The 16,083-nt window shown below is 40.3% G+C and overlaps 1 protein-coding gene across 3 annotated transcripts in view; it reads left to right on the forward strand.

Annotated features, from left to right (window-relative positions):
* Positions 1-16,083, forward strand: part of LOC139102665 (lachesin) — a 150,410-nt gene that overhangs the window by 97,512 nt on the left and 36,815 nt on the right. The window lies entirely within an intron of this gene.

The following is a 16,083-nucleotide window of genomic DNA, read 5'->3' on the forward strand; positions in this document are numbered from 1 at the left end:
TTATTCGTACATAAATCTGTTAACGAGCGCGGTATCTGTGATGAAACAAGATTTTATTTCTGCGATACGAAAAGTATTGATCTACATCGACGAATGGCGCGGGGACAGCGGTTTTATTTGTCCCTTTTTTTTTCGAAAAAAAGTTGGACATTTTGATTTAAACGATGCTACCCCGCAACATCCATTCTGATCGGAACGATCGTGCTTATCGTGTTTGCCGATTGTAATTTAATTGTCCGACGCCCGAGGAAATTGGAATTCTGCTTGGAGCGTACGCCACGTGGGCGCCGATATTACAGATCGGCATTTGAATCCATTGATTTCGGTTTATCCGAGTAAAGCCCGGAAATCATCCGCTTTTCCAACTGACGAAAATGCGATTTCATAACCCTCGCGAATCTATCAATAAATTTAATATTAATTGTTACTCCGCAACAAATCGCCATTTTTATCATTTTTACTTTCTTGTCTTGCGCCAGCCAGCTCAATATATATCGTACAAGAATAGAGTGACGTTATAGGATTATTGTGTATATTCTCTCTCTTCCTGTCTCTCAATATTGATCATTATCAATTTTTAAAAATCAAAATTTAATTTTCTGAAAACTTTATATAGTTTTAAAGTATAAACGGCTATCCTCGCGAAAATAAAGTGGTACTGTCGAGCACATTTGCCTGCGATATTTCTACCGCTCTCTCAAATTGCATTTATCGGGTTCAGTGTGAGGCAGCTTGAAAATCTTCAACAGATGTAAGTATTAGTGTAATGATAATCAAATTTTCTTATGATATTGATCTTTTTGAGGAAGAGGAAGTAGAAGAGGGTGTTCTTAGGTCTTTGTCGCGCAAACAAGTCGGCTGGTTCGTAGAGACGGTGGAAAGAAAGATTGCCACTAAAACGAGAGGGGTTCGCGCGTCTATTGCGAAGTAGAGCCTTATCGGCTACGCGAGCTGGCATTTATTTAAATTTAAAACTGGGAAATCGATCTCAAGCGGCCCCCAGTTTCTCCCGATTTGGCTGTTTTCTCTCTCTCTCTCTCTCTCTCTCTCTCTCTCTCTCTCTCTCTCTCTCTCTCTCTCTCTTTCTTTTTCTCTTTTTTATTCCGACTTTTCGCTTCTTTCCTTCTTTGTTGCCAAACGACCCTACCTCGTGGCTTTCTCGCACCTCTAATTCCCGCCTCTTGTCGATCGTCTCTGCGCCCGGCACGTCCCTCGAAAAACTCATTAACGTGTCTCGGTGGCCTATTCCCTCTTTCTCTCTTTTCCTTTTCTCTTCTACTGGTGCCCCGCGTGCACGAACGATGCGAAAAGGCACAGCATGGGAAATCCGCCGGTACGGCGCGACGAAGCGCCAAGTGTCTTGAGAGAGAAATATTGAAAATCGAGCTGAGAAATTAACCCGCGTAAACGAAAGTGCGCTCTAATTTCTAGAACGTTTGCATAAAAATATGAAGAAAAGTAGAGCATTAAAAAAATAAAAAGGAAACTTGTGTCTTAACTTAGTTCAATGCTGATTTCATCATGTATTTTAAGGATTTATCTTCGGAAACTTATTTCAATTTCTTCATTTTTACGTTTTTCTTTCTTTCGTTTATACATATATTCCCAAATATAATATCTTTAAAAAAACTGCTTTATGAAATCAGTACGCGAAAAAATTAAACGCAAAAATTTCTTTTGTGTCAATTCGAGTCCGCGAATACATCCGTGAGTTATTCAGAGTATACGTTCTGAATGAATTAATTACATGTTTTACGTTACAAAAGATATGTAACGCAATGAACGCAATTCGCGCGCGAATAAAGCGACGATTTCCTTGGAAAAGTATAATAGTTTTCTGTTTTCTACAATTGGCTAGAGTCTTTGATCATTTTTGAAGCTTCAATATTAGATGCCTTCTTAACTTAGCTGTTAGTCAAAGTTCAGCCGTGTGGTGTATTAAGCATTTGAGTTGATGTAAAGTTAAATTACAGATCTTTCCTCGCGCAGTCAATAAATAAAATATTTCAACCCTCGAAACTCACTATCCTTGGAACACTAAAGCTGCCAGACGAAGCCTCCGCTGTTGGTAAACAGCGTGAGGGCACTCGCGGCATATCAAAGCGCTCGGTGACATACATAGAAAGAGACGCGAATCCTAGCCACATGCTTTTAAGGAACAAAGAGACGTCTTTCGTAGCTAAGAAAAAGACGCATAGGCGGTGACACAATAACGTATACGTACATGCAGCGCGTAAAATGGTATCGAAGTTACGCAAAATTCTGACCGTAATTTAATTTGTTATTTCCCTTTTTATTTTCCGCAACTTCAGAGAAAATTAATCTCAAAGTTGCAGTTGAGAAGATCAAATTTAAATTTATTTCTCCTCGCTTTCCTCGAGGAACGGGATCAAAGGGATCACGGTGGTGTTGCCCTTCAATTTTTATTTTTACAGTCTTCGTATCTTCTTGTCCAATTTTTTTTTCTTATTTTTTCTTATTTTTTTTATTTTTTTTTTTATATTGCTCCGATAAGCCGCGCGCTGTACTTCCGACGCAAACCTCAACTAAGTATCTTTACGGAGTTACGCAGGAACGAGCACGTTTGTTCCGATCACTTCTGGTTCATCGAACGTAGCTAGACGATCGAACAAATGTGGAATGATTTTGATCTAGATAGGCGTTACGTAACTCGCCGACTAACACCCGTTACATTTAGCGAGTACTCTGGCTGGCGCCGAGTTTCGCCACCTACGGAAGATTCATAAGTGAGCAGCACGCGACATGATAAAATATCGGGGTGTAGGCGGACATTGTACCATTCAGCGTCATTCCGTCTTGCTCGCGAAAATACATTTACACGAGGTCTTTTTTTGAAGAATTACTTTCACGAAGAAATAGCGCAAAATGTGTCGAGTATTAACGCGTTTTCGAATTTGTTGAAAATGTATGTAGCTCTGTTATAATTTAGTTAGTACATAATTTTAAACAAGATTTACATTATTTATATGATTATTAACGTTGGTAATATTAACTTGGGCATAAAAAAATTTCTTTTTGTAATAATATAGACATAATATCGATATTTTCAACGAGTAGAAATTGTATTAGTGAAAAGAATAAATTTTTACTGTAACAAGGCAGTTTGTCTTGCATACAACAAATAACTTTTAATTAATCTGGTGTGTTAATTATATTGTCGCACTTAAAAGTTCTAGTCCGAGTTTAAAAGTTATCGGGAAACGACAAGTTGTTTTCGGTCTTTATAGTTCTTGCGATACGTGACGCTGAAGTACGCATAGTGATGCACCAGGGTAGTTAAGCTCGAAAGCTCGAGGTTGAAAAGCCTTGAAAGCTCGAAACAGTGTTTTTGATCTCAGCACGTCGTGCAGCTTCGTTGGAAAGGCATGTAGAGTCTTTATGTGATTCGTGTCTTCGTGTAGTCGCACACAAAAAAATAGTGAACAAAATCTGATTTTCTGTAAAATCTTATCTTTTATTATTCAAATTGAAGACTGTCTTATTAAATCCAACATCTTTATCAGATCGTAAAATTCTTTTTATAATTTTTTTATAAGTAGCAAAAAATATCTTACTTTTTTTTTTTTTTAGTATAAAAAAAGAGATGGAAAAAGAGAGAAAGTAGGAAGAAAAACAAAGTGTAAAGATAAGATTTTTAATCAAGTAGGTACGTGTTATCACAAGGAATGCCATTGAAGTGAACGTAATTTCTGCATTCTCCACAGAAGCATTCACGATTGCATAATGCCTTTTATGCTTTCCCGCTGCACTAATGCGCAGCTGTGTCACTTTCCAGTGCTTAAGCTTCAAAGGTCGTAACATAAAGACGATAAGCGGACAGTTAGTTCGGTTTTTGATCTCGAGCCTAGAACGGTTTCCTTCGTTCGAAAATGCGCACGGGCAGCGTACAAATGTACGTGCATTCCGTCGCGTATAATTCTTCCTAGAACCGCGCACATTCGAGGGAGCGTGGAAAAGGCACTCTTCAAGGGAGGGTCGAAACGAAACACAGCGATACTGGGGTGCCCGGTGATGCAGCTTTTGTTTGCCCTTTTTAAATGCGGTCGCACTGCACCGCATCGAGGCGACGCGACGTGAGGTGCGACGACGCGTATGAATTCCGAGGGGCGTTGAATTTTTATGAGCTTGCATACCGCGAATTAGCCCACGTTTCGCCTATCTTACACATACGTTCGCCCGCATATATGTATAAGCGCCTCGCTGTTATCACTCGATTTCCCCTTTTTTTTTTTTTTTTAAGAACACGTTAATACGGAGTTGAAACGCATCGATAAAGATTATTCTCTCGTCGAAAACAGATAATTTTTCCCGCCTCTAAAGCTCTTTTATCGATACTCTTATTTTCGAAAGACAACAACGTGCACTTTACGGCTATTTCTAAGTTGCGCGTACAAAGCGAGGGATATTTTCCGGCTCTCGCGAAAAATACCGTTAACGCGATAAAACCATAAAATCTCATGGATTCACGCCTCCGGTCGCCAATATCTTTTCATTTGAGTCCTCCGAACGGGCTACATTTCACTTCGCACTCGGCGCGAATGGGAAGTGTTGCAACTCCCTAGTTAGACGTCAGCATTTCGCGTTGGAATAAGTATAAGAAAACATGAAGATATTATACGCGGCCTCCGATGCTATCGCATCGACGTATCGTAGCTCTCTTTCTCTCCCGAGATACCTCGGAGAAATAGCGTTAGATTTCGAGACCACGCAGCTGTGCGCTATGCATACCGTGTACTTTCGCATAGTTAAAGACGGCAACTAGATTACCGAAGCGCAATTTAATTACCTCGCGGCTTTTGTGGATTACTTCACACTACTTAACGCAGTCAAAATTATTACCTTTACACTTAACGAACGTATATTGTCGTGCAGATGATACGAAATTGTACGCGATAACATGAAATGACAAGATACCAAGTAATCATCATTTCTATAACGCGCCTTGATTTGCTGTTTGAAATGTTGCTTATAAAAATAGCACACGTTTTTCTTTAGCGGCCTATCATATACGCACACGGTTTAAAGAAAAATCTTTTTTCTTTTTTTATTTTTTTTGTAAATTAAAAATCAGAACTCAAATTGCACGGCTGCGTCGCGCTGAAATTTACATGGAAATAAATTAAACTTTAAGAGCTGATTAAATAAGGCGGAATATATATTTTAGTCTCTTTGGGGAATTTTCGAAATCTCCGATCCGTGGCACGGCGACGCACCTGTGCTAAAGGTATCCCCCGAATGCGCAGGTGGCGTAATCAAAATTATGTAGAAAAATGTAAAGCACAGGGAGAGAAGTACACGGTAAATTTGCTCGTCGTGCGTCGAGCTGCCTTCCTCCTCATTCCTCATCGGGCAAGCCCGCGTCTCTACGGTCTCTCATCGCATGACTCTCATTCTCTCCGTCCGACGCCTGACTCTGCGAGAGAGGGTGAGCAGTTGCATGTCGCGTAGCCAGTATGCAACGGCACATGGAGTAGACGTACGGCTTGACGTATTGCCGAGTAGTGTATTGTAACCGTGCCGTTACACCAGGACCAGGGCCCACCCATAATAATCATGTCATAACGCAATCCGCTCTCATGCGTATATAATTGTTATAACGATCTTTATCAGCCTTTGACCCTGCCGGTTGATTATAGTGGAGAGACCGCGCGTCGAAAGCCGGAATATGAAAGAGATATCACGTTAAATTTCTTCTGCATAAATATTTTGAGAGCGGGAATAAATTTGCGCTCCACGCTCCGCGAAGTCCACTTTAATACTCGTCTTAAATACATCTCGGATTATGAAACTGTACCATTGCGTATTAATTAAATTTTACATTTTACTCCAATTATTATTCGGCGAATAAATATTTCAAGCTAACGACGTATATGCGCCCGCGCGCGCGCGTCATGTAATCGCGATTATACGAGCGTTTAAAGTCACAAGGGTGGTAATATTTATTTTTGCCCCGGTGGAAAACGGACTGCCGGGTAATGTCGCGCATTCGATGCGCCCGATTTTTGCCGGACAAGTCAAACGTTTTATATCGTTTCACGTTTTCACGGGCAAATTATAACGTGCTGTAATTGCGTATAAAGTGGATGCGCGACGTGACATATCGCTGGGGAGTGTATTGCGCGGCATGTTATACTGTATTGCTGGCAGGGCGGGCTACAATAATCATGTCATAACGCAATCCGCGCGTGCTTTCCGCGGGTACCCGAGGCTTGTAATTATCGCGCCACACGAGGACTCGTTATAGCCTTTAACGCGGCATACATCGACTCCCGATGCACACACGCTAAAGTGGCTTGTACAATTGCGTATATACGAGCTCGCGTCCTCCTGTGGACGCGATGTCAACGACAGAAGCAGCGCTTTCAAAGTACAGCGCGCCGGGGTTACATTGAAGTTTAATTATACGTCTCACATTATAATCCGATATTACGTGATAAGAGCCATTATGACTTAAACCCCGGTTACGCTTTCCAGCGCCGGGGCTTAATGATTTATTAGCTTTCGATAACGCAACGCGGTGTATCTACAAATTGCGTTGCACAATACCTGGCGCGCCGCTCCGCTCCTCTCTTCCGATTCTTATCTATTGAATGTCGAAATCATCGGTTATATCCGCCGACGGATTTCATTCTATCAAAACGGTTTTTCTTTCATTTTTCCTCTTTCTCTTTTATTTTTATTTTCTTTCTATTTTTTTTTCTTCGTTTTTTTTTTTTTTAATTTTTTTTTATCATTTCTGTCTGTCTCGATGTCATAAATCACAGAATGCTCTTGGCTAATCGCCGTAGCTCCTCCAACAGGGTCCCATCATCCATTTTCTTTGGCTTAAGACGGACGCAACGCTGCCCGCGCCACGTTTATCCGATAATTGTAATGTCAAGCGTCTCTCGATTCATTCGTCCTCGTCGAGAGTGAAGCGGCTGCGATGTCCCTCCGGCGCGCTCGATACGTGCCTCGACTACTCGAGCAGTCATTGTCCACTCGGGCAAACTACATTTCTTACGCGTTGTCGCAACGAGACTGCGAATCCTTCGCCGGAGACGCGTTTACAACGTCATAGTCCGTGGAATTCGATGAGGATCTAGCATAGAGGAATTTTTCAGTTCACATTTCTCGTCGATGATACTCTAGGGTCTTTTTATCGATGCTCCGAAAGAAAATTTTGTATTTTGTAATACAAGAATTATAAACATTAATATTTAGTTGAGTTGTTTAAATTAATGAAAACTGAATTATTAATTTTTTTTTCAATTTTTTACGCATACATAGAATAAATAATTAACTTTTAATACTTTTATTACCTAATTGATTGAATTGTCGATTGATTAATTTTCAAGTATCGACACGCAAAGTGTAATTTAATATTTTCAATTAATTATATAGAATGTTAATAGTCATGAAATAAAAAGGGTTGTTAAATAACCGCGTAAGAAAATGTTATCCTAAGTTTATTATTCTTGTATTAATATTTGATGCATTCCTTAGCAAGTTCTGCAGTAACATCGTCTGTTTATAAAATTTTTAAAAGGTTTTTAAAAGTTTAAAAAAAAAATTTCGCCAAGTATTTTTAACCACCCTGGCGTTTAATACTTAAGCGGACATCGACAATCGTTTTCTCTTCCATCTTTATATTTAAAACTTGCTGCGCAACTTTACGATCGTGTAAACGTCGTTCTGCGAAAAATTCAATGACTCGATCATAATTTACTCTCCGGAATAATAAAACCAGCCGGTATTGCTTCATCGATCATGCGCTCGTGAAATAACCGTGACAATCCGATATTCAAGCCAACGACTGATTTTGTAATTTTGATATCGCGTATCTTTATGATTCATTCGTCTACGTCTGACTCAAGATAACGAAGCTCGCGAGACAAGTTACGTGCTTGGGCTGCGAAAGTTACCCCTCGATTTTGTCATTTCGCGACTTTTGAAACTGCCGTCGATTTTGCACACCACACGTTGGCGGCGAACGGTGATTCCGTCCGTGACGGCCAAAGACACTCCTGTGGCTGTTTACCTGTCGTTATCTCTCAAGAAACTTAACGCTTGTTTTATCAACCATTTCCGTCTTATCAACAAGTATTTCGATTCATGAAGGAAATTGCTCGAAAGTTCAGATTAAACATAAAACAGCCGGCGTTTATAAATATTTGAGTAATTTTAATTTAATTAAAGATGAGGCAGTGGTTACTGCCTATCATTTTAAGAGCGAACACATCGAGAGACCCTTAAATTAATTCCTCGTTATTAGTTGCTCGATAAATGTCCATCGGGTGCTACAATTCGATCGATGTAACTTCGCAGTCCGGACACGTAACTCTCGCCGCTCATATCCTTCACCTTCGCGACTTGGCCCTGAGCGGATGAATCAGCGAATATGTCGTCGTCCGGAAAAGTGCTTCGCGGCCGAGAACTCGAGGGTATCCTCGTCTTTTTGTCACGGACTTCGCTAGACGGCTACCGTAAAATTATCATATACCACGGTGGGACGCGGACGAGAGATGTGGGAGATATACGTGTGTGTATGTGCGCGCGTGAAGAGCATCGAGCCGCGCCGCCTCCCTTCAACGCGACGGCGGTTCCTTCTTCCATTCGCCCTAAGTCCCAGCTGACTGACAGAATAATCTGCGGCGGCAAACGAGGGAAATAATTCAGCGCCGTGCGGATAAGCAGCCGCGTGGAAAGAATACTTGCGACGCTGTGTGCCGTGAGCGCGCCAGCGAGAAGGAGAGAGGCGGTCGACGGTAGGGTCGGCCACGGGAAAATTTGCGGGTAAAAGCGAATTTATATTCTGGGCCCGTTACACGACCCTTGATTAGCGTTTCGACGGAATTTTTGAAAGAAAGGTGAGCCACGATTGAGAGACTATCGCGAGTAGGCGTGACTGCGTTATCTTAATTCAATTCGATGAGGACGAGCACGGAACTTTGTACGATTTTCACAAAGAATTCGAAGATTAAAAGATATTAAAGATCTCTTTTTTTTTTTTTCTCTCGTGCTTTTTTATGGTATTTATAATTATGTCGATAACTTTCTTTCTTTTTTTTTTTTTTTTAATCTCTATTCTTTTTTGATTAATTAAATATTATTGCATAAGTTACAATCGTGTAATTATTATATTCTCAATGGCAGTATATATATATATAGCGCGTTTGACGCTCCCGAGGGCTGAAATGCAACCCTAGCACGCCAGGCTTGACCGAGAATATGCGTAAATTACCTCGTTACTGTTTGGGGAACGGTTAAGATAGTCTAATTGCTCTATTTCGAGCAACGCCACATAACCAATTTGAACTGGGCCACGTTGTATACCGTGGTCGGGAATACTAAAATTTACGTACATTTACTTGATGTATGCGCGCAGGTTGCCGCGGCACTTTTCCACGTTAACGTCAATTAAAACATTTTCAACGCCGTTATGCCGTTAGGATAACGTAATTCGTTGGCTTCTTTGTTCCGGGGATGAGATATATGCGTCAACTAATTACGCTTTATCACCTTTGTCATTCCCTTATATATATTCGACTTTCAAAACGTAGCCATTATCTTATCGCCTATATCGCGTCAAAGAACAATTCGTAAAACCGCGGCAGTAGCGAACGGCAGTTCTCATGGACGCGGTTTCGTGAGCCCCAGATCTCTTTTCAGTGCGCCACCACCCCTCTGCAGACGCCCGCTTGTAAAGGTGCCACAAATCGCACAAAAGAACCGCGAGCGATCATTTAGCGCGGTTTCCGCGCCCGGCGTCCGTTATCATCGGTAATTTTTCATCCGAGGTTCTCCCCCATCTCTATTCCACCCTCTTCTTTCCTTGCCTTCTCTTTCCCCCCTTCTGTCCGTATGAATTTGACTGTGTCATTACGATCCCAACCCCCGTACATATTCTACAACGGCATCGGCGCCATCTTCATCCCCCTCTTAACTGTCTTCATTCCCGAGCAGCCTCTTCCTGCCTCTCCTCCCCGCGAATCTCTAATCCGAGCAAGATGTTGCTCTTCCCTCCTTTCGTCGCCGCGCTTACTACCCTCCCCTGAAACGAAGGAAGTCTAACGGCTCTTGGCAAGATTGGCGAGAGTAAAACGAAAAGGGAAGTAATTACTAATCTTTGAAATAATCATTTGCGTTCCTGGCCATAATGCGATCGCGTAGGGCCGTTCTAAAACTCTATTTAGGCGAAACGACACTTAAACGATATCGTACAAGAACTGCCAGACAATTTGCAAGTACTGTTAAATGAAAGTCAAAAGCAGATAAAAAAATGCATTTTAATATATTACTCGTGATCATCGTTTTATACATTATTAAATGATAAAAATTGAATTAATCGTTCAACATAAATTGTTAATTATAAAAATTGTTATTAGGTCCATTAATTGCACGGAATAGAGATAATTCAAAATTATTGCGATCTCAAATTAGTTGTTTGAATTCATTGGCTTTACGAGTCTGTAATAATTTTGTAATACGATCAAGCGCCTCGTATTTCGCGTTAACGCGACGTCTTCGGTGTTGCGTAGACATTTCAGCGTGCTATTCGCCATTTGATTCTCGTTTGCACGCGAACGTTCGAAGATGAATATGCTTTGCGTGGATTGACGATAGACAAATCGAAGCGACGAATGTCGGGACGATCGTCGGTGGTAGTCAGTGGTGGCATTAGGGAAAGGATTTCGTATTCGACTGTCGTCTGCCCGAAGCGGCATTTGCGCACTGGAGCGCCACGATATATACGTACGCTCGCTTCTCTATCTCTTTCATCTCATCTCTTATCTCGGCTTCTGCTGTTAAACAGCTTGCCTTTGCTTAACCCTCTATCGCATAGCGTATTACCTTCAAGCAACGAACCACGTATAAATAAGATAAACTATGTTTTAGTAATAAGATCCACTTGCGTTTTATACGTCGTCCCGTAATGATTCGCAAAAATCAAGCACGATGTTGCTAACGATGATAAATTTATATGTATAATTAATGTTGAAATTAATATATCACTACGGTGACATGAATGAAAAAATCTTAAAGTGTAGCTCGGCTCATTATACATAATTCCGAAAAATGTTGTCAACGGCAACGGCACAGCATTTGTTGGAAACAGTTGTTGGTTTGCACGCTTTTTTTTTCTTACTTTTAAAATGTTCTTTTATCAAATTACATTAATTTTTATCGCTAACAATATTGCGCTTGTTATTTCGAGTCGTCCTGTAAGAGGTGCTTGCTTTACGACTTGACATTGAAAGCATAAAAATCCGCGAGAGGAAGAGAATAAAGCGAGAAGAGAAAGACACGGTGTCTTCCCGATAAGGGCTTGTCGGTTTTTCATTTTTTTTTTTTTTTTTCTTTCCCTGTTTTCTTTTTCAAACCAGTGAATTAATGCACATGCCATAAAGTACACTCCCCTGCAGGAGAAGCCAGTCGTTCGATTTTACGTTCTCTCGATGGAGCTACAAAACTGAACGCCAATACTTATATAGAATGGAAAAGTTAAAAGTACTCGCAAGAGTACTGCAGGGGATCTGATGATGCCTATCGATCTTACTCTATCTCTTGCAAGTAAAAGATGTATTTATTCTTTATACTTACGTACAGAAATATTAATATCTTGATGTTACTGAATTTGCACTAAAAAGCACTGCTTTCGATTTTCGTTAAGATCACCTGCGATGTTAGGGTCACGAGGAGGTGTTTTAAAAAAGGAAAAAAAAAACGTATTCGCATTTGTACGATATTTTATTTTAAAGTAATTAAAAGAATTGAACGATACAATTTTTTGCGATAATGAACGATTCTCAGAAAGAGCAAGACGATTCAAATTAAGCTCGTTCGAAGATCAATTAAATTTTCAAGATATTAAGTAATTATATTTTATTACAGCGGTCGGCAAATTTATTTCGCCAAATCGAATGAAAGTTGTGCTCGCGCGTTGAGTCTCGGTGCGGTATCGTTTGAGCAATTAATTGCAATTAATCTCAGTTAATAATCTCAACGTGGAGTATTGGTTTTAACATGTTCGCTGTGCACCTTGCGAGCAATTAAATTTATGCTTAGATAGGAGAACTGCGCCGAGCATGTGCCGCATGCACGTCACATTTTAAATCGATATATGCTAATAAACGCGTTTCATGATACGCATTTCGACTGCGTGCGGATACGTACACCGACTAATCAACTCAGCACGATACGAAAATTATGTCATGTATATCATATTTAGCACAAGCGTTACATTTGATATGGTTATGAGTTATTCCATATGTACGACTGATATGTGGAATATGATCAGACTATAAAGTTATGTCACTGATGGTGTTGCCAATACCGAAACGAGTTTAGCTTCGCTTATGTACAAATTTGTCGTACTGAAAGTCGTTCTCTATGGTCACAATAAGACAGGTCTTAACGTCGCGTTACCGTGATCTGTTCTACGTTGAAATGCAAATTGGCAGCGATTCATAAACTTGTTGCATTATTAAAAATTTTTATCCGTTTTATACGAAGCAAAAGAAGCGATTATTTACGTTATTAATCTTATTTTACTGTTTCATATTTTAAAGCTTCGCAAAAAGGTATAAAGTATCTGACAATTTTTACAGTAATATTTTTTGCTCAGTCAATTATTTATTTATTCTTTTCTTTTTAATGTGCTTTTTCATACGTGTTGAATTGTCGCTGTCAGTGTCGCTCTCGTTTCGGGATTATAACACTAATGTAAAATAAAATTAAAATATTTTCAACGAATAATATCGAATGACGAAAAAACGTTTCGAATGAGTGTCGCAATAAAATTTTCCGGCAAGGGTTGAATAAAACGCGAACTAACGGGTCGTTCTATCTGGGTGTAGAATTTCATGGATTCGGCTGTGCTATACGACGGCGAAAGCATTGACAATTTATCGGCGCGAATCAACCGACTGAATGTGGCGTACGAGATGCGACACGGAGGAATGTGCAGTATCGCAATTTCCGGAATGCATTACATGGTTCCATTTCTGCAGATAATCGTACCAATTCGCTCATTCCGTCATTTTAAGCGACCCACCGCCACCGTTTTCCCGTGACGAATTATTCGCATATCGAACTTTCCCAACGCAGTTTTAAGTCAAAATGTAAGAGTTAAAATTAGAATTCTAATGCAACAATATTTGCCGATAACGTAAATGCCCGCGAGTGAAATGTTCCATGTTTCAGTTGTGTCGCTATATTTTGTTTTTCTTTATGCAAAAAAAAAAAAAAACCAAAGACTGTATCCATTATCCACGGTGAATGTTTTAGATAAGAAACAAATAAGTTAAATTCACAAGATTTAAAATTTGCAAAGATATCTACATTGTCGAGTATAACATTGATTTTATTTTTCCTCGGTATTGCGGACAATTGTATTTATGAATTTTGCTATCGGATTATATGCGTTAAAAAATTAACGTCATTGTGAATGAATTTCATTTTATGGCGTAATATATACAACTTGTGCGAAATTATAATTTTGTTACCCAAAACTGTAGAGTCTAATGGATACAGCGCGTGTTCGGCGTTAATCCGATCGATTGGTACGATAACAGCCCGTGCATGATGGAAGACAAGGATTTATCTAGTGCGCGAGTCGGGAAGGATCAGGGATACTGTTTAATTCGTGGGGCGTTTTAAGGCCCGAATCCCATCGGCGGGTACAATGGTCGCTGTCGACAGATGTCTATCTCTCAATTTCCTGAATGAAAGTTTGTACGCATACGTAAACCGTCACGACATACAGTACAGCTATGCAGCGCGAGTTCTCATGGAATTGGCGGTGCTTCAGCGAAATGCATGCGCTTCATCAGCAACATTTCACGCGATATGACTGGCATAAATCAAACTCTTTCTTTTATTCGAGATAATTAGGGGTTCTAAATGAGTTTTCACTAGTTGACTCGCTACTTAATTCGATTTCTTTCCATCTTCCCTATTTTATTTTATTTTTGCTGTTTACCAACTACGTAATCAACTCTCAATCTGTTCTTATGGAAAAAAAAGTTGCCTGCTATGTACTTTCAACGCGCTTCCAGTGCATTTCCAAGTATTGACGTTTCCGACAAGCACCGACTGGTCAGTCATTATTAAAAAGCTGCGAGATTAATAAATAACACGGTTTTCTCGCGACGTGAGCGTATACCATTGAAATTTGAAACGTTTGGGTATATTAATTTTATATTCTGATCTTTAGTCGTTTCATACAGCCGCGGTTAAACACTTGGCAAGGCAAACTTGGCGAATTCAACACGGCCGTTTAATTATCGGTTAACTCGCAGTTTCCTTACCTCCGTACGCGCGGTTAACCAGTTAATCGAGACTTTACCTATCGGCAAAGTGCGAGAAGAGTAAATCGGCGAGGGCGAATTAAAACTGCCACCCATGTGACTGCCAAGTTCGTCGCGTCGACACGAAAAACTTGGGGGCTCGATTTTACTTAGCGCGCAATTTGCTAGAAAGCCAACGAAGATTGCCATAAACAAGCCATAAAGTGTTCACGTTTTATGCATCCATTTTACTTCACTTATCGCCCGCGCTCGAACGCATCCTTTCTCTTTTTCTCTCGCCCAGGCTCTTTGTCTACCGCGGCCAGATCCCCATTTTAAATGCGGACAGAACGCGGCGGGGATTTTTATCGCGGGCTGGGCGAGCTGACTTTACGTTAATCATACTAAAAATAACAGAGACGCCACCGGAGTGGTTTTCGCCTTGCGTATCCTTGCCACGTGCATTAGTATGCGGCATGAGCAGAGATACCGAGCCTCGAAAAATGGGACATTAATCTGTTACATTACCTATGACAGTGAGAAACAGTGCCTTAAGTAGCTCCAAGCTGCGGGCAAACGGTGCTATTTATTACACAGGAGCGTTCCTTGTTGAAAAATATATAGTAATCCCGAGACATACGCGCAAAGGAGGAGAAGTTATCCTATTATTGCATTCTTTTATGATTACCGATTTGGTTCCTAAAAATTTGATGACTAAAATAGCAAGATTTTGCGTTATCTTCTTAGTACGAAATAGCAGTCGACGTTTTAAAACATTTTTTCGTCACATATTTAAACTTACTTTCTTATAATTATCGTATAATCCAATTATTTGTAAAGAATTTACTTTAAATTCCACAAAAAAATACGATATTGATTATACGTACAATATATTTAGAAATTTAAATTAGACACATTTTTAAAATATTAATGACGACGAATAGATATATTCAGAAGACCAGGAAATAAATTTATTTGTATTATAAAATCAATTTTTTAACTATTTGAATCTATATTATAAACTTCAAATATTAAATTAAAGCTAAAACTTCTACAAATAGAATATGTAAAGTGTGTTGGAAAAGTTATTTATATAATTATCTCTTTTCTAAATGTGAAAAATCTTGATTGTACTTTGTTTTAATATCATTAGAATATTTAACTAGTTAAGCCTTGATCTTAACATTTTTGTCTCTTGTTATTTTTCTTTTTTTATTATTAGTATTTTATTTATTACTATTTGTAGATAGTATTACGGGTTACGAGAGATTTATATTTACACTGCATATACTTCTTTACTTTTACTTGCGTACATTGAAAAGCAGATATGGCATTATTTGCTGCGGGGAGCGGCGACGGCGGCTGGCGTACGTCACTTCTTCCTCCCTCTCACGGCCGCCGAGTGTGGGGGGGTGTAGTAGGCCTCATTCTCCCTTAGTCCTCTGTGACCGGTACTCCGCGACACATCTACGCGCGCGCTTCGTGTGAGATTCGACGCATTCCACGCCAAGATCACGTACGCTAGCCACCGTCGCAGCACCACCAATATCATTTTTGAAGGTGAGTGTACATTTGTCTAACTTACGCGTATTGAGGTATGCTCAACGCGCGCTTGACTGCCGCGGCCGTTGACCTCCCGGTCCGCGGTCAGCTGCGAGCACGTGCACATGTTACGTCAGCCGGCAGCCATCATTGTTGTACGGTCGACGTGATGGGAAGCCGCGTGGCGGTAAACGTGGCGACACCCGGCGGGCCCGAAGGTCAGCGGCAGCGGCAGTCGAGCACGTGTTAG

This window comes from Cardiocondyla obscurior, linkage group LG05 (genome assembly GCF_019399895.1).
Source record: "Cardiocondyla obscurior isolate alpha-2009 linkage group LG05, Cobs3.1, whole genome shotgun sequence".
In the NCBI taxonomy this organism is placed as follows: domain Eukaryota; kingdom Metazoa; phylum Arthropoda; class Insecta; order Hymenoptera; family Formicidae; genus Cardiocondyla; species Cardiocondyla obscurior.